Source organism: Anabrus simplex, chromosome 14 (genome assembly GCF_040414725.1).
Source record: "Anabrus simplex isolate iqAnaSimp1 chromosome 14, ASM4041472v1, whole genome shotgun sequence".
In the NCBI taxonomy this organism is placed as follows: domain Eukaryota; kingdom Metazoa; phylum Arthropoda; class Insecta; order Orthoptera; family Tettigoniidae; genus Anabrus; species Anabrus simplex.
Window position 1 is genome coordinate 29,686,868 of NC_090278.1, and position 25,808 is coordinate 29,712,675.

The following is a 25,808-nucleotide window of genomic DNA, read 5'->3' on the forward strand; positions in this document are numbered from 1 at the left end:
TTTTCCTTTCTTGTTTGTTGCTTACGATGTTCTTGTTGCCGCTTCGTTCTGATGCCTTCTTTATTTTGTTTTGAGATGTTAGGTTGCGTTTATCCAAGCAAAGAATAATGCCCTAACTTTCTGGTATTATATTTACGGTTAATCTTTGGTACCTATTTCACAGTCAGATTTTTACACACAGTTCTAGCCCATATCATTTAAGATTTAACCGCACATTTTTTGTCTAATAATAGTAATATGCCAAATTGATTACATGTTTTCTATTTTATACCTAAATTGACACACGCTGCTCTGTTGCAATATTATCCCACAGGGGTTCTTTGACGTGTCAAAATGAAGCATACTTAAATGACATAGAAGTCACACCTTACAGAATTATTAGGAACAGAAGAAAAGCGACCAATTGGATAGTTTTATGTATCACCTGGCAAAGATTCAAAAAATATATTTCGAGATATTGATATTTACATACACACGACATTCTCTGTATTAATTTATCTTTCCTTTGAAATGTAAAATATTATATATTAAATGAAGACACAAAATAAGAATTCTCTTAGTGATATTTTCAATATATTTTACTGTAAACTGATGTGATAGCGTTTGGCCACTTGATGCTTTATTGTGGTTCTTTCCTTTAATTCTGTATCACTTGACAATGCAACAAAATGTTTATTCAGTGATTCGATTTGACTTTAAACTTTTCAGCGCATTGTTGAATATGATACTATTTTTTTTTCTTTAAAATTGTATGGCTCGTTTTAGTACGGGATTATATTCGCTCAAATAACACACCGCTATATTGATCATATTCGTCTACAGACCTCTTTCACAAATGCTTGGAATTTTGTGACTAACCAGAACAGAAGGCCTTAAACATTAGAATCCACCATAAATTGCTCATATGAAATTTTCAAAACAGTATTCTTCTAACACCGTAATACAAAGGAATACACACTAGGATGTAAAACTTTAATTTAATGATTGAGGTTTTGCCGTTTGGTCAAAATTGATTTCGTGGGAAACAATATTGGGAACAAACATGTGAAGAAAAATGAATATTTCTCTTTGCGAAAAGGTAGTGATCATGAATATGTCTTTCAATGAATAAAATCTAAACACGACAAGGAGCGATTTGTTAGTTGCATCATTTCGTAGAGATGAGTACAGAGATTCTTTCTCCTCATCAAAGCGCGTTGGTGATGCATCCACATCTGACAAACAATGCTATATCAAGGAGAACTGCAATTCTACGTCGAAGGAACTGAACTAGTAGCCGCAGCATCTTTGGCGACGAAGGCGTACTCTAACGACTGATGTGACGTCACTGACAGTACATTTTCTATTATTTCAACACACTCTATTTATACAAATCCACAGCTGCAGCACATTTTCTATTATTTCAACACACACTATTTATACAAATCCACAGCCGCAGCATCTTTGGCGACCAAACTAATGTGACGTCACTGACGGTACATTTTCTATTATTTCAACACACTCTATTTATACAAATCCACAGCTGCAGCATCTTTGGCGACCAAACTACTGTGACGTCACTGACGGTACATTTTCTATTATTTTAACACACTCTATTTATACAAATCCACAGCTGCAGCATCTTTGGCGACCAAACTACTGTGACGTCACTGACGGTAGACTTTCTATTATTTCAACACACACTATTTATACAAATCCACAGCCGCAGCATCTTTGGCGACCAAACTAATGTGACGTCACTGACGGTACATTTTCTATTATTTCAACACACACTATTTATACAAATCCACAGCCGCAGCATCTTTGGCGACCAAACTAATGTGACGTCACTGACGGTACATTTTCTATTATTTTAACACACTCTATTTATACAAATCCACAGCTGCAGCATCTTTGGCGACCAAACTACTGTGACGTCACTGACGGTAGACTTTCTATTTCAACACATAATATTTATACAAATCCACAGCTGCAACATCCTTGGCGACCAAAGCCTACGTAACGACTAATGTCACGTCACTGATGGCACACATTTTATATACGCATGTCAAAAAATCTATATAAAGCTCGCATCTTTAACTGGGTCATTAATCTAAAAATGTAAATGTATTTTAGCACTTGGTCAAATGATGCATAACGTCATCCAATTAACTGCGCCTTTGAGGTGGGTTAAACACAATAAATAAAATATTACACCATTATAAATTGCGCAGTACTGGCTGTTTCCCCCGGGGCTCCACCCGCAATGTATCCTGTTGTTTATTAATATCCCCACGGATGAAAATATAGAGTTTCGAAGTTATGAAATGATATCTATGATCTGTTATGGTTATAGAATGCAATATTATACACACACACAAAAGGGAGCACTTGAAAATACACCATAAATGGAAATATAATTACTGTTTTTCTGTAGATTGATAACATTTGAACTTACTGCAGTTAACCTATATCGATCCCTTAACTTTTTACACCTTCTCTAACTGCGAAATCATTACTCTAGTGTCATAGGATAAACAATATATTGTGTCACTCTATTAGGGGTGTAAATGTTTGAATTCCTCTGATTTTCAACCCTGGAGCAAGTAACATGAAATTGACTGTGAGAGAAACGCGGAGTTTCGAAAGTAATCCCTGTTACTTTGAGCGATTGTACTTGAGCCTTGTTTATAGTCATAGCAAAAGCTTCGTTACGCTGGTGTAGAACAATTTCATAAACCGGCAACGATTTCTACCACTGAGCGTCTAGTTATATTTTTTCCTAATTATGGAATTCGTGTGAAAGGTTCAGAGCAGACTTTTCTGTGGCCGTCGGTGAGCAGAAATCAGTGAAGCAACAGAAGTCCTTATTATGTAAAATTATGTAAATGTAAATTTTTGTCTTGTCATCATTTTAGGTAAACAAAAACATTTAAAGAACTGAAGTGTTTATGTAAAGTAAATTGTTGTATGAAGTTTTCTTATTTAAAAGTTATTACATATTTAGGCATATGAAGAAGATTTATGGTATTTACATTTCCTGATTTAAATTGTATTTTTCTGTAAATTATAGAAATGGATGTGGAAATTTTATACATGACTTGTGAGGCAGGGGGTGCCACGTGTAAGTGGCCCTTCCTGTCGTTTTGTAATATCCGCTAATATGCAATATGCGATTCCTGAAGAATATTGTCATTGGTCAAAAGTACAAGTGTTTTTATTGGTCAGTACATTAGGATTTTTAATAGGTGAATGTGGCAAACTGGAGTGTTGCTATTGGTCATTTGTTATCACTATTTCCCGTTCGTGGCTCCTCGCGTATGCGAGTCACCTCGGCCGCGTCTTTGAATTTCGATCACTATAGCGGGCGGACGCATTTTGCGTCCGTCCCGCAATGGGTCGTCAGCCGCCAAAGGTAAGCGCTTCGTTTTTGCCTTATGCTATTTAAATGCATTCTTATTCCCACTTAATGTAAATTCAATAATTATGTAGAAGTTCATCTCGTGTCCCGGAGTTTCCTCTAGTTTTCCACATTTTCCAAAATAGAGCATTTATATGACTTAGCAATTATGCTAGTCCGCAACGTTTTGTTTTCAGAGGCAGACCTTTTATAACTTTAGTTGTAATTGTAAGTAACTGTAACACCTTCTTGAATTATGTAATTAATTTTGTTTCGTTTAAGGTTGCCTCCTTTCATTCTGTAAATTCTGAATCGTCAAGTCATAGTTTGTTCGTTACCGAAAAGTTTGTTTCCCTTACACATCTTTTGTTTGTATCTCAAGTATCAGTTAATCCGCAGTTCATTTATTTGTTCATTTATAAATGTATGTTCATTTCCTTAATAATTATTTGTCTGTTGGGTGTATTATTGTAAGTCTTTTCTCCCCCATAACGGCATACGTTCCTATGGGCCTCATTAGGGCTTCCTGCACCTTCGACATCCTGTCTTAGTTGTCATTTTAGGCCTGTAAGTTTTTCCTATATTTGATTTAATATTGCGTATTTAAAAGATACTCGTCACGCTTCTATGTTCTGATGTCAATACTCCGCCACTGCATTATTTACAACAATTTCCTTAGTCATATTATTATGTATTATATTATTTACTACTGGTATTTCCTTATTATTATTACTGCTTTATTTTATTATTATTATTATTTATGTACGCGCTCGAAACCAGCGGTTACATTTACAATTGCTGGAATCAACGGATAAAACAAAATCTCTGGAGGTTTGAATAAATAGGCTAAACGAAGTACGTAATAAAGGTATGGTTTGAGAATTAAGAAAAGCAGAGGAAAGCAAAACTACGGTAAATACGATTGAAACAATTACTCCGAAATGAATGCAATAATTTAACTGAGGTTACTTGCTAGATTGTATCATCCAGTTGTAAATTAAGCTATCACAGCCGGCCCTGAAGACTTGAAAGAGGCTATTATTTTAGGACATCGAGAGATGGCACAACAAAATGTCCAGCCGTTAATGTTAGCCTCGCGGTTTTGGGTACTGCCACTTCGAGTACTCGATGCAAAATTTGAAGGAGATATCTAAACTGGCGTTACTATGGTTACGGCCGGCGATTCCTTAATCAGTTTCCACGAACAGGGAGTATCTACAAACGTTCGAGAAACGATTGATTTTAGGGCGTTAATTCAATTCCAAGAGGTTGCAGAACCAGTTTTATCAAAGGCATTAAACCTGAAACGGCCACTTTGCTAGAAGAATATTACAAGAAATATGAACTTGATCCTTTTAGCGAAGAAACATCAATCCTAGCACAAAGCGTTCTTTCCTCAGTATCACTGGCTAAAAGAGATGAGTGGATAAAATTAATGACAGATTGTGACATGAGCAAGAGCAGTCAGAAGGCCTGGAGACTTTTACGTCGTCTCAATAATGACAATACCCAAGCCAGCACATATTCTAATATAAAGGCAGATCAAATTGCCCATCAGTTGCTAGTAAATGGAAAATCAACCCGATCTGGAAAGCTAGATAAGAAACCAATAACACGGAAGCCAAACCAAGAGAGCAACATACTATCTCCACCATTTACTGAAGATGAACTGGAATCAGCACTGAGGAAGTGCAAATTGGGAAAAGCAGCTGGACTAGACGACATTCGAGTAGGGCAAATCAAAAATTTTGGTCCTGTTACGAGGCGTTGGCTACTGGAATTAATGAATATCTGTGTCCAAGAATGCAAGATTCCCAAAATCTGGCGGAAGGCTAGAGTCATTGCTATCCCTAAACCAGGCAAAGATCGGCTGGATCCTAAAAGCTATAGGCCTATTTCCTTGCTCTGTCACCTGTACAAGGTCCTGGAGAGGCTCATTCTTGAGCGACTGATAGGAAAGGTGGAGTCGTCTCTGATACCACAGCAAGCTGGATTCCGAGAAGGAAAAAGTTGCACATCACAGGTATTAAACTTGACACAGCATATTGAGGATGGCTTTGAGAATCGGCTCATTACAGGCGCTGTCTTCATTGATCTTTCTGCAGCTTATGACACAGTCAACCATCGGATTCTTCTAACAAAATTGTATGACATCACCAAAGACTTCCATCTAATGTGCAACATTAAAAATATTCTCCAAAACCGAAGATTCTTTGTGGAATTTCAGGGAAAAAGAAGCAGATGGAGAACACAGAAGAATGGGTTACCGCAAGGCAGTGTGCTCGCACCACTGTTATTCAACATCTATACTAAGGATCAGCCTCTACCTGAAGGTACCCAGAGTTTTATCTATGGTGATGATTGTGCAGTCACTGCTCAGGCCAACTGTTTTGAAAAGGTAGAACAGACTTTATCCAAAGCTCTGAAAGAATTTAACAACTACTACAATGAAAATGATTTGAAGCCAAATCCTGCGAAAACTCATAGCTGTGTATTTCATCTCAATAACAAAAAAGCAGCTAAAACCTTACAAATCACCTGGGAAGGAATCCCTCTTCAACACTGTTCGACTCCAAAATATCTGGGAGTGATTCTGGACCGTACGCTTACGTATAAGAAACATTGCCTAAACGTGAAACAAAAAGTGTCTGCCAGAAACAACATAGTGCGGAAACTTCGAGGCACCGCCTGGGGAGCTCACCCTTGCACTGTGAGAACAAGCGCGCTAGCACTGTGCTACTCCACTGCTGAGTATGCTTGCTCCGTGTGGCATAAGTCCAGCCATGCCAAAAACATAGATGTAGCACTAAATGACACCTGCCGTATTATCACAGGTTGTTTAAGACCTACTCCCATAGATAAACTCCACTGTCTCGCTGGTATAGCACCACCTGAAATCCGACGTGAGATTGCTGCTAGGCATGAGAAAAGCAAGGCTATGACTATGGAAGCCCATCCTTTGTATGCCTGTCAACCAGCACATCCTAGGTTGAAATCAAGAAAGAGCTTCTTGACAACCACTGAAGCTCTTAAAGGAACTCCACAACAAGCAAGAATCTCAATGTGGCGGGAAAAATGTCAACATTTGAGAGAATGGATGGTTCCAAAGGAAGAACTTCCTCCTGGACATTCTGAAAAGTGGACAACATGGAAGGCTCTCAATCGATTACGCTCCAGTACCACGAGATGCAAGACAACCTACAGAAATGGGGCCTTCCTGTGGAGACAGTTTACTGCAAGTGTGGTACTAAGCAGACTAACGAACATCTTCTACTGTGTCCATCTTCTCCAGCCACTTGTACCATTAAAGATCTAATGAGAGCAACTCCAAATGCGCTTGTCGTGGCCAATTTTTGGTCAACCAATGTTTAAAATTTTTTGGTTTAATTTTTGTCTCTCTTACTTTGTACTTCTGACACGATAAATAAATAAATAAATAGGGCGTTAATATGTTCCCTTCAGGTTTCGATTGGGACTTGCCTTTTATTGTTTCCAGCAGTATTATTCGTCTTAGAGTAATTCAGTCTAATCATTGGTTTACCCCTGGAACTGGACCGACCCTGTGCAGTACGTTTTGCATCCGCATAGCTCCTGCAGCCTGATTTCACGAGAAATGTAATCATGTATGTCTTTCTTAGTCGTTTTCCTGGTATTTTACCATACAAAATTTCTACCAACACATTCCTATATCGAAGCCTTTTCCGCATCCAAGAAAGTTGTCTCGTTCTAATCTTGATTCAATAACTGTATCTTTTCTTGATCAATATTCAATACCTCAATGTTGGTCTTTTCATCCACCTAAATTATCCGTTGCACCTGACGCCAACACGACATCTCAAAGGACTCTAGCCTGCTAATATCACTCTTGGTTAACGACCATGTCTCAGCACAATAGAGCGCAACAGTGAGAGGCAAAAAACTAGCAATATCTGGACCTCCTACGTCCAGTCGTTATTTTGCCAACTTTTCGGATCTTTGTCTTGTTTTATGCCTTATTACAACCTGGAGTTGAAATATTTCAATTATACAATATATCTACTGTACTTGTACGACTCGTCTGATCGGACACTCTGAAAAATTAAGTATCAGCAAAGAAAGACGAGGGCTATTGAGGGCGTAAACATTAAAGACTATCTGAGCTTCAGAAACCTAACACGTAATGCCTACACTTTGGTGTCAGTTTTGGTACTAGTCAGTGGCGGAGTGTAGATTTGTATAACAAACAAACAAAAAAATTATTTTATAGATTGCTTTGTGGAATACTGTGGATGATGTGGTTATTATAAGCCTAATGATATCCGATCAGCGTACAAGCCTTTGGTTAAGAAGAAATTGGTTTCATTTTCTCCGCGAAATTAATTATTTTCGTCGGAGTCTAGGTGTTTGTATTTCTCTCAACATTTAACTCTTCACAAGCACACTGGTGAATACCCACAAAAACGTAATTCTGAACGCAACTCACACCCATGGTATCCCCTGCCTTTTGTAAGAAGCAACTAATAGAGGCCCCATGGACTCCTAACTTGGGAACATCGGTTGGTTCTTAACTGAGTCCTGGTATTCCTACCACTTACTTGTGTCATACTCCTCACTTTCATCTATCCTATCCTACCTCCCTTGTTTAACTCGTGTTCCCGACGGTATTCGGTTTCTGAGGCCTAGGTCGTCTTTTTCACGTCCCCTGTGGTCCTTGTCACTCTTTGGCCGACCCTTCATTTTTCAGAGTGTCCGACTACTTCTATTATTTTCCTTATTACTGTTAATGGAGGATGATTTTCCAGTAGTACTTCATCTCTCACCACCATCGTATTGACACCATTTAAACTGTCTGCATATCAATTTCGGTATTTCGATTTACACGAACAAATTGTAGAGGAACTGAAACACTGTTTTGGCCATCTATAGCTGAATTTTTCCTTGATTTGACGCCTAAACACCAAATGTGTCCATAGTTTTCTATGCCCTCATCGTACGATGTATAATGGGTAATTGATATTTTACCACCCCCCAAATGGTCAGCTACCATTGTCCAATTTTTACCACTCATTCGCGAGGCGAAGAAGCTCCTACAGTAATACAATTAGTCGTTTATGGGAACCTGAATTACAGTTTAGTAGCAAGGAGGCAGCGGTGTTGGTGATAGCATAACAACCCAATCCACGAGACAAGATAATAAACCGTTCATGGAATAAGCCATATGACATCACCGGGAATCAAACTAGGAACAAGAGACAAGAAGGCCAACGTGCTGGGAAGTTATCCACGAGTGAGGCGAAGCTGCAAATTGTCACCTCTCATTTTCATTATTTACATAGAACAGGTGGTGGAGGAGATCGGAGAGGAATTTTGAACGGGAATCCCATTCCAAGGAGAGATTTGCCGATCACATTGTTATTTTATCTGAGACTGCAGAAGATCTGAAGAAGTTGCTGAATCGTATGGGCACAGCCTTGGGGAAGAGGTAGATGAAAATAAATAAATAAATAAATCCAAAGCAAAAGTCACGGAATGCAGTCGAATGAAGTCAGGTGATGTAGGAAATATTACTTTAGGTTAGGAAATTAAGTCTTAAAGGAAGTAGATGAATATTTTTACTTGTGTAGTAAAATAACTAACGATGGCACAAGCCAGGAAATCCCTCCTTATGGAAATAAATTTTCTCACTTCGAACATTGATATAGAAATCAGAAACATATTTTTGAAGACTTTCGTCTGGAGCGTCGGATTGTATCGAAGTTAAACAGGGACGTAACTAGCTCAGAAAGAAAGAGAAGAGACGCTTATGAAACGAGGTGTTACGGAAGAATGCTGAAGGTGAGATGGATAGTTCGAATCACGAATGAAGAGGTACTGAATCCAATTGGTGACAGGACATCGATATGGATACATTTTACGAAACAAGAAGTGATACGACAAATCTTAACTCACGTAGGACATGTTCAGTTGGTTTTTAAGGAACGGTAGGAGTAGACCACGGCACGAATATGGTAATCATATTAGAGCATATGTAGGTTGTAGGGGTTACGTAGAAATGAAAAGATTAGCACAGAATAAGGTGCCATGGAGAGCTGTATTACATCGCTCTATTTAATGATGAACCAAACAACAGCAACTACACAAAATAATGCAGTGCCATGCTCGGTAAAAATCACCGTTTAGATACCATGTCAGGAGAAACCAGAACAGTAAATATATGCTGGTAAATTCAACTGCGAAGGCTTACTTAGCGCTTCATCAGCTGGTAGTGTCCAACTTTGAATCGCCCGTCACGTAATGGCGCATAATCTGTAGAACAAAGAGCTTCCGGAAACCCTAACGTATATCTCACTGACAAAGCGGTGTGAGGACCTCAAGATTAACTACCGCTCACTGAAACAACATAATGACAATCATGCATCTTTGTCTAACTCATCACCTTGTTAGCTTACGATACACAACTCACAATTACCTCATATACGATTTGTTTTACTATTTTCCCAATTAGAGGGTTGTCACTAAGACAAAAACCAAACCAAACCCTATGGCACTACAGCCCTTGAAGGGCCTTGGCCTACCAAGCGACCGCTGCTCAGCCCGAAGGCCTGCAGATTATGAGGTGTCGTGTGGTCAGCACGACGAATCCTCTCGGGCGTTATTCTCGGCTTTCTACACCGGGGCCGCTATCTCACCGTCAGATAGCTCCTCAATTCTAATCACGTAGGCTGAGTGGACCACGCACCGGCCCTCAGGTCCAGGTAAAAATCCCTGACCTGGCCGGGAATCGAACCCAGGGCCTCCGGGTAAAAGGCAGGCACGCTACCCCTACACCACGGGGCCGGCCACTAAGACAAAGCATCAGTACAAAACCTATCATCACTGTTTAACAGGTTATAAAAGAATATTATGTAATAAATCATGTCAGTATGGAATACGGATTGTCATTCACATACTGTACAAATAGGAATTAACGTTGCTGTGGTCGCATACAATTCTATGCCATAGAAGTTCTGAGAGACGCCATTCCGTTTCTGAGGCAATTATAAATGACTAAATCTACTTTATTGATATAAAATCAACCAACGATTGGTATTGGGCAATATACCGCGCTGTCCACCAGCCCCTTGCGATCCAGTTTTATGGATCCCTTCACATTCACTACAATTCTGAAACACATCGCTCTCTCTCCCTAAACTCGTGTAATATAATGAGATGTGTGTTTACGGGCTAGAAGATAGCAGCAATCGTGAGCGACACTATTAATTCATTATGGGTACCTTGAATAAACCCGTAAAACGAGTATAGATATGCAGAACACGTACTTTAAAACAGGAAGTGGAACACAATTCGGGAAGAGGGCCCTATACAGGCTGGGAAGTGGGCGCCGTAGGACAAGTGTCGCAGTAGCTCACATGGCAAGCGGGCGGGGAGATATGTGATAGTGGACAGTGCTTGAGGTAACAGGTTCGAATCCCAAATAAGATATTTTTACAGCCAGTTCCCTGGTATGTGGAAAGGTTGCATACTTGAAAGCTTCCGAGGACGTATTTGTTTATTTGACTCTGTAGAAGACCGTATGTGTCGTTGCATTGGGTATGGTGCTGGGTTGGACGAATATGAGGAGATAATGGTCTGTGGCCAGTTAGCTACGTCGTGCATGTTCCCAGCTTCGTAGACCACAGGCAGGGCAAGATATGCCGCAATGGAACGATAACAACATGCGATGGCAGGTAAGAGTGTAGCTGCGCGAACTCCCCTCCTTCGAAGCAATTCACTACACAATGTTTATTCACTGCCTCGAGATGTATTTCAGTGACGAGAATGTGGATATGTCACTTATCTATGGAGAAGCAGGACAGAATGCAAACCAGGCACAATTCACGTACCAAGAACGATATCCCGATAGACGACAACCGACGGGCATGACATTTTGTAGTGTGGAAAGACGCCTGCGGGATACTGCATCCCTGGGAAGGACACGGCCTGTTCGAGATCATCCCGTAACGTCAGCTGACAATGAAGAGGTCGTGTTTGACGGTATTCGGTGTAACCCTCATACTAGCACACGGGCCATTGCACAGGAGACGAACATCAGCCGAGCGTCTGTTATGTGGATATTGTATACCCACCGGTTACACCCGTACCATCTGCACTTACACCAGGATCACCATGGTCATGATTTCGATGCCCGGGTGACGTTCTGTCAATGGATCTTACAGCATGTGGACGCTGATCCTGTTTTACTAGAGAATATCTTATTTACGGACGAAGCACTACTCCACAACAATGGAACCGTTAATCGCCATAATATGCATTAATGGAGTGTGGATAATCTCCATTGAGTGCGATAGACAGCTTTTCAGGTAGAGTGGGGCGTAAATGTATGTTGTGGAACAATGGGTGATCACCTCATCGGTCCCTATTCTTTGAGGACCATCTGACTAATCAACGCTATCTGCGTTTCCTCCAAAATGAACTACCATAGTTTCTTGGAATATGTGCCACTCCTTGAGCACTGCAGGATGTGGTTTCAACATGTCGGAGCTCCACCGTAAGCGGCGGTGGTCGTTCGGAACCATTTCTATGGATAGGAAGGGGAGGGCCTGTCACCTGCCCCGCAAGATCGCCCGATGTTACGCCCCTGAAATTTTTTGTTGTGGGACCATGTAAGACAACTGGTGTATGCACAGGAGCCGCCCAGTCCTCGTCAGCTTAGACAGCTCATCACCAAGGCATGCCGATCCGTTTCGCCAGAGATGTTGCAACGGGCCAGACGGTCCTTAAAACATCGCGTGCAACTCTGTATCGACCACGGAGGTCGTCAGTTCGAGCAGGTGCTGCTCTATCAGCCCAGATCCATACCAACGGCCCTTTTCAGGGCCAAATTAACGAATCGTCGTCAAAAATACCGGTATTAAGTATAAAACCTTGCCACATTGCAGGCAACTGGCTGTTAAAAATGTACTTGCATGGGACTTGAACCTTCATACCCTTAAGCACTGTCAGCTATCACACATCCTACCACGCGCTAGTCACGCGACCTACTGCGACACTTGACCTACGACGCCTACTTCCTAGCCTATACTGGTCACACATCATCATATACACAACCTCGCCCAATCCAGCACCATACCCATTGCAGCGGTCTTTTACTGGGTCAAGTAAACAAATCAGTCCTTGGAAGCTACCATATATGCAACCTTACCACATCTCAGGCAACTGACTGTTAAAAAACTCTTAAGTGGGATTCGAACCTGCTACCTCGAGCATTGTCCACTATCACAGCTTGCCACGTGAGCTACTGCGACACTTGATCTAGGGATCTCACTTCCCAGCCTATACAGTACTGTGCTTCTGGTCTCTGCGTCAACCTCCTGTTTTAAAGTACGTGTACTGCGCATCTAAACTCGTTTCACGGGTTCATTCGAGGTACCCATAGTGAAATAATAGTGGCGCTCACGATTCCTGCTGTTTTCTAGCCCGTGGATAAAGGCATGCATGAAACTGGATTGCAAGAGGCTGGTGCACCACCCAGCGAAGGAACCTGAAACCTCTCTCTGACATAACCACGCGGCACACCTTTACATCCGTCTAATCGCCAGCCCAAAACTCTTTGGTACTTGTGTGATTATATTTTTCTTGCAAAACGTAAGTACAATATGCCAAGTGGGGTCTTTATTTGACATATGTCGGTAGATCGACCGACACTTTCCTGCTGTAGTTCCTTTCAACCTGTTCAATTTTCCCGTTCGTGCACTCAACTATAGCAGATAGCATTGTGTCACCAAAAAATAGTTCTCAGCATTCTGTAGGTGCTTTAGCAAGCTTCGCAACACCTGTCACGCAAGAAACATGCGTTACGATATTTTGTCACTGGGTTTGAACATTTCTGGCAGGATTAGCTATACGCCACTTAGAAACTCCATTTTTCCGTAGGAGATAAGTACTGTCATCTTCTCCTGCTTCATCACTACTGTATGCGTCTTGTGCAGTGTCTATATTTTCCATTCTGGTTTTTAGAACATATTCCTCCTCATCACTATACAATTCGCCTTCATAACCATCATCATCTTCAAGCAAACGTTGCACAATCCGTCTGTCTTCAAGGCGATCGAGATTATACCTTCCTTAAAAATAGGGAACATCTATGTTTTAGTATGAAACCACACAATACGAGACATTCTGAAGAATAATAAGTAAGGGTTATTCTGCCCGAAGGCAGGTCCGAACCTCCGCAGAAGTGTTCCTGAGCCGGAGTTTACGTGCGATAGGGTGGCTAGTTCCTTTCTGCTCCTACATTCCCTTACCCCCCACCAACAGCGCGTGGTATCCAATCCAACTCCTGACCACGCACAATGTTGCTTAACTTCGGAGATCTCACGGGATCCGGTGTTTCAACACGGCTACGGCCGTTGGCTGAAGAATAATGGGTGCTTTAATATTGAAGCTAACAATTCAAAACTGAAACTTTGTAGTAGAGGGGTTCGCGTGGCATCTATCAGCCGCCGTTGATACTTGTCTAAAAATAACTCACCACCACACGAGTTGGACTAACATTGGCGTACTGGTTTTTTATTATATTGGTTGTGAAGATTTACTTCAAAGTTAGACGGAATTTCCGGCCAGTGGCCTTGATAATTTCCTTGAAATAACAGAAATAATCTAGTGTGGTGTCTCTCAGACGCCGCAAGACCACTCCAGGGTTAATACGCGAAAAGTACGTACACGATGGTACTGACTGTATAAATGGTTGCTTAAACTTAGTATTGAACCGCGGAAGGCAGATACAGTTATGTCTGTCAAGAGATTTTTCTAAACCAAATGATGTCCAAACCTGGGGTAATAATTTAGGAAAATTGCCCCGGGCTCAAACTATCAAGCCTGTGACTGATATATTTTATAATCCATATTTTTCTTTATAATACGAGACTGTAGGATTATAAATGTTCTTCCTCTCTAAATCCAATTCTTCCTGTTGCCCAGAATGCGATTCAGACCGTTGGGTCAATGATCAATCCATTCTTGTGTTCCGGTTTAAAAACAATGGTATCTATTTGTCTGGTGTTTCCATTTGCCGCCAATACGGACACTTGGTCGTAGACCATAGAGCCTCGTCGAATCTTGCAGAGTAGACCATTCCTTGAAACCCAGGACATGGGCAAGTGTTTCGTGCTCTCTGTGGGAACGCCGGCAGAGGGTGGTGTCCTGGCACCTGCCCGGTAGGGAGCGAACTGCAACAACGTTAGCTGTCATAATGATTGATTCGTGCCATTCTGAAAATGACAGACCATGATGATATGATGATCGAATACCTACTTATTAGTTGTTGTGTATTCCTTAAATAATGTGATAGCGTAACCCTTATAGGGCAATTCATTCCAGTGCAAAAATTCACGTTCTCGGAATTCGGTACGAAACTGCGTGGTATCAGGAAATTAAGTGCGACTGTTGATGTTTAGGTCAGTCGCTTCAGTGGCGAGTTGATTTAATCAGTCGTAACTCACTGCATTAGGGTTCCTTGTGCCATTTATATAAGTGTTGTTCTCTCTGCTCAAAACCTGACAGATGTTTATATGTTTAAGTCGAGCTTCCCAAGAGGCGCAGAAGAGACCAAGAGGCCAAGGTTTGTGATATATTTCTGGAAATATCAAACAACTATTTGTAGAATTGCCTGCACTGGGTAACGATTCACCCCCTAAGAGCCAAGTAGAGATCCTAACAATATCTACAAAAAAGACAAATTTGTAGCATTTTGTGTGTTCAATTTAAAAGGCTATATAACGGCAACTTACAACTACTTTAACCTGATACTTTCTCCACGCTTTAGTAGAAACATGAACGTACTATCGGTATAGATTTATCTACAGTGACATTTCTAAATATTGTTATCTCAAAACACTTTGTTTACACGAAGAAATACAAAATTCACAAGTAAAAACACAATCACCAAAATAGCACTCATTATTATGAAATATCCAAAATTATCTGGAATGAACATATAGGGTAGTTAAGAAGTTACTCTGTGTTGAATGTAAACATAACATAAGGATTAACAGTTCGTTGGGTAGAACGTATATCTTCCCGGATAATATGAAGAAAATAACTTATGTTCTGCGTGGAAACGACACACAATATGCTGTCATCTTCCGGATATAACTGCTATCAAAGCACGTAAGGGACGCACTTCAAGTAACTGTATATCGTTGCTGTCATTTTGGGCACTGGCATGGAACACCGATATAATACTTGTTCGTCACTCTAAGAAGGAAATAATCTAACACCAATAAATAACACGTAAATATACTGATCTACATATTTATTTATTTATTTATTTATTTATTTATTTATTACCGAGCTCGACAGCTGCAGTAGCTTAAGTGCGGCCAGTATCCAGTATTCGGGAGATAGTAGGTTCGAACCCCACGGTTTTCCGTGGTTTTCCATTTTCATACCAGGCAAATGCTGGGGCTGTACCTTAATTAAGGCCACGGCCGCTTCCTTCCCTGTACCATCGTCGCCATAAGACCTATCTGTGTCGGTGCAACTAGCAAAAAAATATTTGTATTTATTTATTTATTTATTTATTTATTTATTTATTTATTTATTTATTTATTTATTTATTTATTTATTTATTTATTTATTTATTTATTTATTTATTTATTTATTTATTTATTTATTTATTTATTTACAATTTGTTTTATGACGCACCGACGCAAATAGGTCTTCTGGCGACGATGGGATAAGAGAGGACGAGAACTGAGAAGGAAAGGACCGTGGAATTAATTAAGGTACAGCCTGGTACGGCAGTAAGGTTCGAACCCACTATCTCCCGAACGAAATCTGATAGCTACGCGACCCACATCACACAGCCATTTTCACAGTCTCTACAAAAATTAATATACACGAAATATCAATGAAGTGACCAGATCCGTGGCTAAATGGTTAGCGTGCTAGTCTTCGGTCACAGGGGCCGCGGTTTCGATTCGCTGCTGGGTCGAGAATTTTAAAAAGCATTGATTAATTTCACTGGCACGGTGACTGGGTGTATGTGTCGTCTTCATGATCATTTCAACATCATCACATCATCAGGAAAACGGAGATGACTTTGATCTGCGTTTATGTTTCCTGAAACGAGAAAAAAACAGCTCGGAAAGCGGAGACATTCTTCTGCTTCCTCAGCTGTGAATTACAACCGACAACGACTGTTCTGATGGAGGGTTTGAATTCAACTGGACGCTGTTATAATAACGAAATGTTACCCTCGTTTGTCAACCAGGTGGCCCTCTATGTGTTCTTTTTTCGTGAGGCAGAAGTCAATGTCGCCATATCTGAACGGAAGATTGATGTTTGCCTGTCAGTGAATTACAAAACAGACTATAACCTACCTGGAGTATGCATAAGTCGTTTCCGGTTTCGCTAAGACATGACGCCAGAGAACAGTATGCAGCGTATGAATTTGACACCTACGTCAGTTTTTTCGTTTGATATTAACCTACCAACACACACAAGTTCAGTCCGCCCAACACTAGCGTCTGTGATCATGAACCGGAAAAAAGAACATTTGCGGCACGCATCGCTCTTCTTATTGATTTAAAAGAAATAGACTGCGGGAAGTCATCGCTTGCTGGTAGAAACATATGGTGAACACGATGTATCGATCAGAACATGTGATACTTGGTTTCGACAAATCGCTTCGGCAAGAAGACCATGCTTTGTGTCTGGTGGAACCAGAGCGGTATTGTGTATTATGAACTCTTGAAACCCGGCGAAACCGTTAATGCACAAGGCCATCGCCAACAAATGATTAATTTAAATCACGCATTGAACAAAAGACGACCGAAATGGGGCAGAAGACATGGTTAAGCGATTTTGTTACACGATAATGCGCCGTCTCACACATCAAAACCAGTGGAGGACCGCTTGAAATCACTTGGATGGGACATCCTTCCACATCCGCCGTACTCCCCCGACCTGGCACCATCTGACTATCACCTCCTCGCATCAATGTGGCACGCGCAGCACTTCCAACAATTTCGATGAAGTTGGAAAATGGCTCGACGAATGGTTTGCCGAAAAGGACGAGCAGGTTTTCTGGCATGGTATTCATAAATTACCTGAAAGATGGACGAATTGTGTAGAAGGCGAAGGTCAATATTTTGAATAAACATAAATGAATTTCCCTTGAAAATTACGTGCTTTCTCTACCACAAAACCGGTAAAAACTTGTGCATACACCTGGTAATGAGGTTATCGTACAGATATGGCGAAGTAGACCCCGCTAGAACCAAACAGGTATGAGAAATCACCTTATCTCAATAGAATACGAAATTCGAAGACGAAGAGTCTAACTCATCCATGTCATAACTGGTTACATCTGTGTCTTTCTCCTAGTGGTAAAATAAGAGCTAGAATGGAAATGTCGTCGTTAAAGAAACAAAACCTCATAATACTTTTCTTACGCTTTATTTTCCTTAAGATTCCTCACGCCTCTCAGCCTCACATGTACAGTTCAACAGAACAATTTTCGTTGTGTTCATTTTCCTGCTCACGCGTGTAAAGGAAACTGAAACCTAACGTAGCGTATTGTAAGATTGTACGTTTGTGTGACGTATTTACGCATTCTTGCAATATACTGTATTTAAGTTTCATTTTCCTTTACACCTCCGCATTTTTAAAATAAACACAACAAGCATTATTCTGATGGACTGCTTATCTATATTTAGCAGGGAGACGTGACTAGCATTAAGGAGAATGATTGATAGGAAGAGTATGTAAATTTTTAGCAGAGAATTTAGCTATAATTGTTGAAATTTAAAATGTTCCAGAACAATAACTGACATGCCTATAAAATATATTTCGTGCATTTTTTTTAATTTTGTAGGTTCATATTTTATATTAAGTAGTCAAATATTTCACATTTCATTTTCCTTTTCTTAGAATTAATATCTCTTATTCAATAATTTTATATTCTTAACAGTCTCCCGTGTTTATACATAATGAAATATTTTATAATACACTGTATAACATAAAACGACGCACCAGGAATGAATATTCCGTTGGCGGTAAAAATCGGTGGATGTAAGGAACAGACACAGAAAAACAAACGATCAAATGTGCAGAGCAATCGAATGATTTATTGCAGAGTTAGAGCGTTACTAACTGAGGACGTCAATAAGGTGTTGGTCCACTCCTGGCCTGGATGCAAGCTGTCACTCGACGTGGCATAGACTGATAAAGTTCTCCGATGGTGTCCTGCGAAATTTTGTGCCAAATGGTCTCCAACTGTTGGGCTAAATCGGCGACATACCTGGATATTCGTAATCGACTTCCCATGACGTCCCAAATGAGGTCTATGGGAGAGAGATCCAGCAACCGAGCTGGCCAAGGAAGGATAAGACAAGCTTGAAGACAGTTCCTAACAACACGCGCCGTGTGCGGCCGGGCATTATCCTGCTGGAAAGTAAGGCCTGGCTGTCGCTGAAGGAACGGTAACACAACCGGCCGTAGAATGTCATCAACATACCGCTGTGCTGTCAGTGTGCCAGGAATGACTACAAGAGGGGTCCGGCTATCAAAGGAGATGGCACCCCAGACCATCACCCCGTTGTTGTGGGGCTGTATGGCGTGCAATAATCAAGGCAGGATACCCACGCTGGTCTGAACGTCTCCAAACACGTCTGTGGTTGTCGTCAGGGCACCGTTGGAAACGCGACTCGTCACTAAAGACTATACGTAACCAGTCAGCGCAGTTCCACGTTGCTCGAGCGCGGCACCACTGTCATCTGGCTTGGTGGTGAGCAGGCGTGAGTGGTAAGCGGCGTAACGGGCTGCGCGAGTGCGAATTCTCTTCGCTCAGGCGTCTGTTGATGGTCATGTTGGACACATGTGTGCGGGTCACACGCTGGATCGTTGACAACGACCGTGATGTGAGTATGATGGTGTGTCAGTAAGAGAGAAGAAAACGCGTTGCTTCTGCGCAGGTGACGTCATCACGCGGGGAACACTGCGAGAAACTGGCTCTGCGGATACATGGCTTGTCCCTGTTGTATTTTTAATGTGTTAAACATACGTTATGTATTAAATACGTGCCGTACATAATTTGAAGCTAATTTATTCGTTTCATTAATCTGCACGGATCACCCTTTTGAAAATACCAGGCTGTTTAAGCTACTACAGGAAAACCAAAGGATCATACACAAAGTATTTTTCATTCCCGAAAAATGAAGATCTTGCCAGACTGTGGGAAAACGCTTGTCGGCGCAGTGATAAATGTAGTGCGAAACACGGTACTTACATATAATACACGATAAATTATTATTGTCTTTATTCGATACATGCTGTGTTAAGTTAATACAAAGTTCTTATTACGTTATTACTTTAGGTCAAGTTTGCTCGCTTTCTTTCACTGTGACGTGCTTTGAAATCCCTTTAAGACAACAACTTCTAAATTACCGGAATAAAAGCAGCCGTGGATTAAGACCGGATGTATGAGGAGGAAATATATTAACTCCTAATAGTGGCAGGAAGGTTGAGAGGGAAAAACACAGAAATCGACATAAGGATGTAGCTGAACTTCTAAGATCGCCGGCTGCTGATTTCAACAGGTGAGTGAAGAAACACAATAAATACATGTTTAAATGTTAAAAACATTCCAATTTTTTAAACTGAAAGAATAAATAACTTGTCTATGTTAATTTAAGGGAAGATGAAACTGAAGAAAAAAATGACTATAACGGAGAAAATGAAACTTACGAGCTGGATGATTTGAGAACAAAGATCCTATTGTTGGAAAGAAAAAATAGTGACTTAAGGAAAAATATGAACAGCTATTGAGGAATGAATGGGAATTACCACAACAACTAAAAAACGGCAAATGGCATTTCTGAGATAATTACTTCAATGTTCGGACATATTTTTTTCTCCAGGGCAAATAAAATGTTTAATGAACTGTGAAAATAAAATCAAGTCCACCTCTGTGGTGTAGTGGTTAGTGTGATTAGCTGCGCCCCCGCGGAGGTCCGGGTTCAATTCTCGTCTCTGCCACGAAATTTGAAAAGTGATACGAGGGCTGGAACGGGGTCCACTCAGCTTCGGAGGTGAAATGAGTAGAGGTGGGTTCGATTTCCACCTCAGCCATCCTGGAAGTGGTTTTCCGTGCTTTCCCACTTCTCCTCAAGGCAAATGCCGTGATCGTACCTAACTTAAGGCCACGGTCGCAGCTATCCCTTCCAATCTTCCCATACCCCACAAGGACCCTTTTCAGCATAGCAGGTGAGGCCGCCTGGGCGAGGTACTGGTTATCCTCCCCAGTTGTACCTCTAGACCCAATGTCTCACGCTCCAGGACACTGCCCTTCAGGCGGTTGAGGTGGGATCCCTCGCTGAGTCCGAGGGAAAAGCCAACCCTGGGGGGTAATCAGATTATGAAAGAAAGAAAGAAAGAAAGAAAGAAAGAAAGAAAGAAAGGTACAGCTGTTCGGCAGCCACAAACAAACAAATAAACTGGCTCCAATGTGTCTCAAGAGGAAATTTAATGAGACCCAGCTACCAGTTACTGAAAGTTCCAAATAAACTGGAGAAAGAATTTAATGGCCTTCACGGTAACTACCTTTTCGGGGAACCCTACATATCTGACAAACTAACAGAGAGAATCATGAAGCAATTACCGCCAACGGTGAAAATTCCTCGAGAAGTGAGTTTAACCTTAGCGCGCACAAGATTTTGAATTCGCTCGAAACTTAGATAAATGTTCAAGAAAATGTCAAACATTACAAACTGCTAGAGCTACCGTATAACGCTTGTGTGTGAGACATTCATTACATAAATGTAAGAGTAAAATACTTCGAATATTAATGACATAATAATAAACTGACTGTAGTAACATATTAGTGGTCTCTCGATTGTAAACGAATACATTTTGAACGATGCGCTCTCTTCACAGAGCGAGAATGCTGCCGCCTTCCTTGCTATGCTACCAGCGTGACATCACTGCTGTAGGTTGGATGCGCACTGACACACCATTATACTTGTATCATGGACAGCGACGACTCCGGTGTTCTGACAATCACTCTGTCTCCCCGTGCTGTTGTGGCCCTCGGTCGACACCGACGTCCTGACGCTGATGCTTGCAAGCATCGTCTGATCGCCGCGTCAGTTCGACCCAAATGTCCAGCGACAGCTCGATTCGACCAACCAGCTTCTTTCAATCAGATCGCATGACCTCTTTCGAACTCTGATATCTGCTCGAAATGAGCATGAATCGTTCGGCGTGGCATTCTTACAGCCGACGTTAAGACAGCGCAGTCGAATGCAACAGCTAGTTTGAGCATACGCTTCAGAATCACGCCTTATATACACCTGATGCATGCGCAGTTCCGATGCGCGGGAGCTCCCACTATTCATTCATTGGACACGAAACTTTAATCATTTGCATGTTCGGTCCAAATGTCCCTGTATACACAATTTCCTTAAAATCGGACAACGCCTTCCCGGTGCGTAGTTTTTTGTTATAGTGTGTATTTTGTTGTGAAACGGTGGTGGGACAACGACGGATTCCGAGCTGGGTCCGACATTGTTGTCACTTACTTCTGCCAGACTCCTCCGCTATTCTGCCCGTCAGACTTCTATTTTGGGTGTCCAGTGAGCACTTATGAAACCGGTGTTAAGATCGTAAATATTATATACAAGATCAAGTTGTAAGACACAATATAGGCTACTTGTGGGCCACCGTGATTTAACTACCTAAATTATTTCTCACAAACCCGTACTAAGGACGATAACTTAAGCTAGTGATACATAAAAAGGAATTCTCATCAACGGAATAACGCTCATAAGATGACGATGATGATGGTGATACACTAAGGAAAGAGGGAAAAAGGAGGCCTTCGGTATTTTAGGTATAATTTTTGCAATGTTATGCAGCCTTAAAATTGAACTTTCGTCCCGGAGCCATTGTGAACAACCTGAACACTTTTCCTCTTCACTTGCTGGTTAATTTTGCACTTGCTCAAACACGAAAATGATGATAATCGAAATATGAAAGTATTTTAATATTATTCTCCCTCTTGTCACCCATGCTTTCATTTCCTAAAATGGGAGGTAATTTCCTTGAAACCTCGCTTCTGATATATTGTACGTCCTGCTTTTGTTGCCTCATTCTCTATGCAGTGAACGTAATAACTATATGTATGATAATTTTTTTACTGTATGTGACTGTATCTCTGTCTCCTTTAGCTTCTATTGTAGTGTTAAACTCAAATAATAATAGCACTTGGCAGGCATTCAGTTGGAAAAAATAATTATTCTGTGAGAGGGAGGCTTTGGTGAGCTTGACAGGAAAGAGAGGTCTGTGTGCTCTCTGCATAGGTAATTACTCCACCATACATACACTTGTGTAGGGAGGGATGTCTATTCAACAGGGGTTATGGACATTCTAAACATGAATAAGTCTTTTTTTTACTCTATAAATGTGAGGTATTTTAAATTTAAAATTGAAAAGGTAAGGTTGAGCATAAAATTGGTTTCTTTTGTGTATAACAGGCAGAGTGATTTAGGAACTGAAAAGCTGCGTAAATTGAAGGACCCAATTTTGTGTTAGAAATAGTATATTGATCACATCGTATACCCACATATCTGCAAATTCGATGCATATTTACACTTGTGTTATTTGATCAACTGTTAACACAAAGCTTGTGACTATGGTAATCTAAAATTGTCCTACTTTCTTTCTAGTATTTAATAAATAAATTGCGATAAAGGAATTAATACCAATCGATAAATAAATATACTGTTTGTTAGTTTAAATATCTCCAAGGATTTTTCTGCAGAAATTCAATTTTCTTCATAAATACGACACATTATAAATTTACTTGGTAGATTTAGAATTCTAAACCATACTCATTCCTCTAAATTCTCCCCTAATGAAAGTGTTCAAATTCTTTAGATTTTCAGTACGTTCTTCTGTCGCCTAAAATTCACATCTCAGCTTGAATGTTTTAGAATTTTGAAAACATTATTTTAATTTCTGGGCCAGTAATCCTCCGTCTTTCCTTCAAACACTATTACGGACTAGTGATATTTGCGCGCTTTTTGTTACACGTGCAAAATGCGGAAAGTGTAAAGGAAACCAAACCAAATGTAAGTGTAGGTTATATGGGAGGGACCATACCCAATAACGGTATTGTAATTAATAAACAGGTGTGGTAAACCTAAAGCATGGTTCAAATTAAATAACCTACATTAATTCCTTTCCTAGCGATTTAATTGACGTTTATTTTATACGGGATGTTCCCAAATATATGGGATGTAAGTCCCTCTGAACGTATGCCCTACTCTGGAACGTCTATGAACTAAGCGTAGATAAAAGTCCCTTCGTATCAAAACGCCTGGAAGGTACGCATGGCCAATTAAGGACGCGGTCGGGCAGGTTGCCGAATTAACTCCTAGCCATTCCAGTGCAAAGTCACCTGTGTTATCGCTGTGTAGAGCGGGTTGTGGCCTCCCCAGTGTGAATATTTCTGCTGTACGGATTACAATGCGATTGGACTTACGTCCCCACCAGATAGTTATGATTTATAATCGGTGGCGGAGAGGGTATAGGAGAGTTCCAATTCAGGATTCATTCTCGAGTCAGGCATGCCGTTGGGGACATTGCAGTACTTCGCCAGCGTTTAGAACAAGGTTGCCATCGAATGCGTACAATTCATCGAGTGTTCGAACGTGTTCGACAATGTCTGAGGCTGAGCATTCACGATCATGGTGGACATTTTGAGCACTTCTTGTATTATGATGTGATACCACTCATGGGGCACCAACAGGGTAACAGCTACTCGACGTGGGATGTGCCAGGTAGAAATATTACTATTGCTTTCCGCACAAATTTGAAAATCGTAACGGCTGGACCATAGAGCATATTTTCACATGGAAATGTTATGTTTATGGGGTGTATTTTCCACCCCCGCATACCGATTATTTCCCACATGTTTGTGAACATCATTGATGTGGTTATTTTACAAATGTGTGCCCCTATCGTATATATGCAACTCTTTTAAAAAATACGTAGTAAAGCTCAGATGATATTATTCTACGTTAACACTGCATGAAAATCCCTTCGTTCATTTCTTATCAATATTAATATTATAAAGAGCGAAAGTTTGGGTGCTTGTTTCCATACGGTGAGTAATCTGGGGAAGCACTCAACCGTTTTCAGTAATTTTTAACCATTAGGAAGATCATTTCCTGTGGATGAAAAGTTAAATTCATGTCTTTGTGCTGAGCTGGTACAACGAATTTCAGGTATTTCAGGTATATTTCAATCCACATGCAAGCCCTCCTGTCAATGTTAAATTTCTGTTTGTGCGAAGAAACAAACCCAAGGTCATATACAGGAAAATGCGTGTTATTGTGAGGGCGATAGGGTGATGTACGTACTGAAGGGATCTTGGGGATAACACAAACAGCAAGTCCCAGAACCAATGGAAGTAAACATTTAAAATTCAATTTTCTCACCTCACTGGGAATCGAACCAAGGGTCCTCTGAATCGAAGGCAACTAAGTTAATCATTAAGCTACGGAGCAGGACATAGGCTACATGAATTGAATTGGGGAGCAGGCAGTTTAAATTTGAACAAGTGGACAGAATATTGCGTATCCGTATCACCGACAAGTGAATAACCTGCATAAATTAATATATGTAGATATATCAAAATGATAAGTGTAATATACTTAACACTCAATTACATCTACAGAAAGGTGCCCGTCAGAATATGTTTATCTTCAACCGATTACCCGCGATGAGCACATTTTTAGTACAGGGGTTTACAGTGCATCAAACAAAAAATAAATTGTATAGAAAAATATCGTGAATGTATTGAAAATTAATTAACCCTCTCGTGCACATATTGTCTTAAAAATTACAAGTTCTTTTTCTTTGAAAATATAAGGGCCTCATGTGAAGCCTCCAAAATTGTCGGAAAAATAACGCTAAAGAATCATATGCACTGTGAAAATAGTAGTAACATCATAAACGTGACATATGCATGTTTATATTGCAGAAAACAATTTTATCACCGATTACTGTTACTTTGTGTGGACATATTCACTTCAGAACTTTGCATGTGTAGCACATGACGTGTACTAAAAGAACACTTCGAGATCCGACTACAATGTTTTATGCTTTTATCTCCCGGAACATTTAATAACCACACATGAGGTCTAAGGTAAAGTTCGTTTAATTATTTTTCACGCATTCCTGAAAGGGAAATACCAAAAAATGCATTGCATAAGGCATATCTGATATCTAATTTGAGGCGTGTGCTCACAGGAAGTGTTAATCAAAATTTAGCCATATAGGAAGGGTGAGAATTTAAAAAAAGATCCATAATGTATATTTGAATGTGATTTTTCGATCAGTCAAAATACAATATTCATGAGATGGAAGTAATAGGATTAATGGT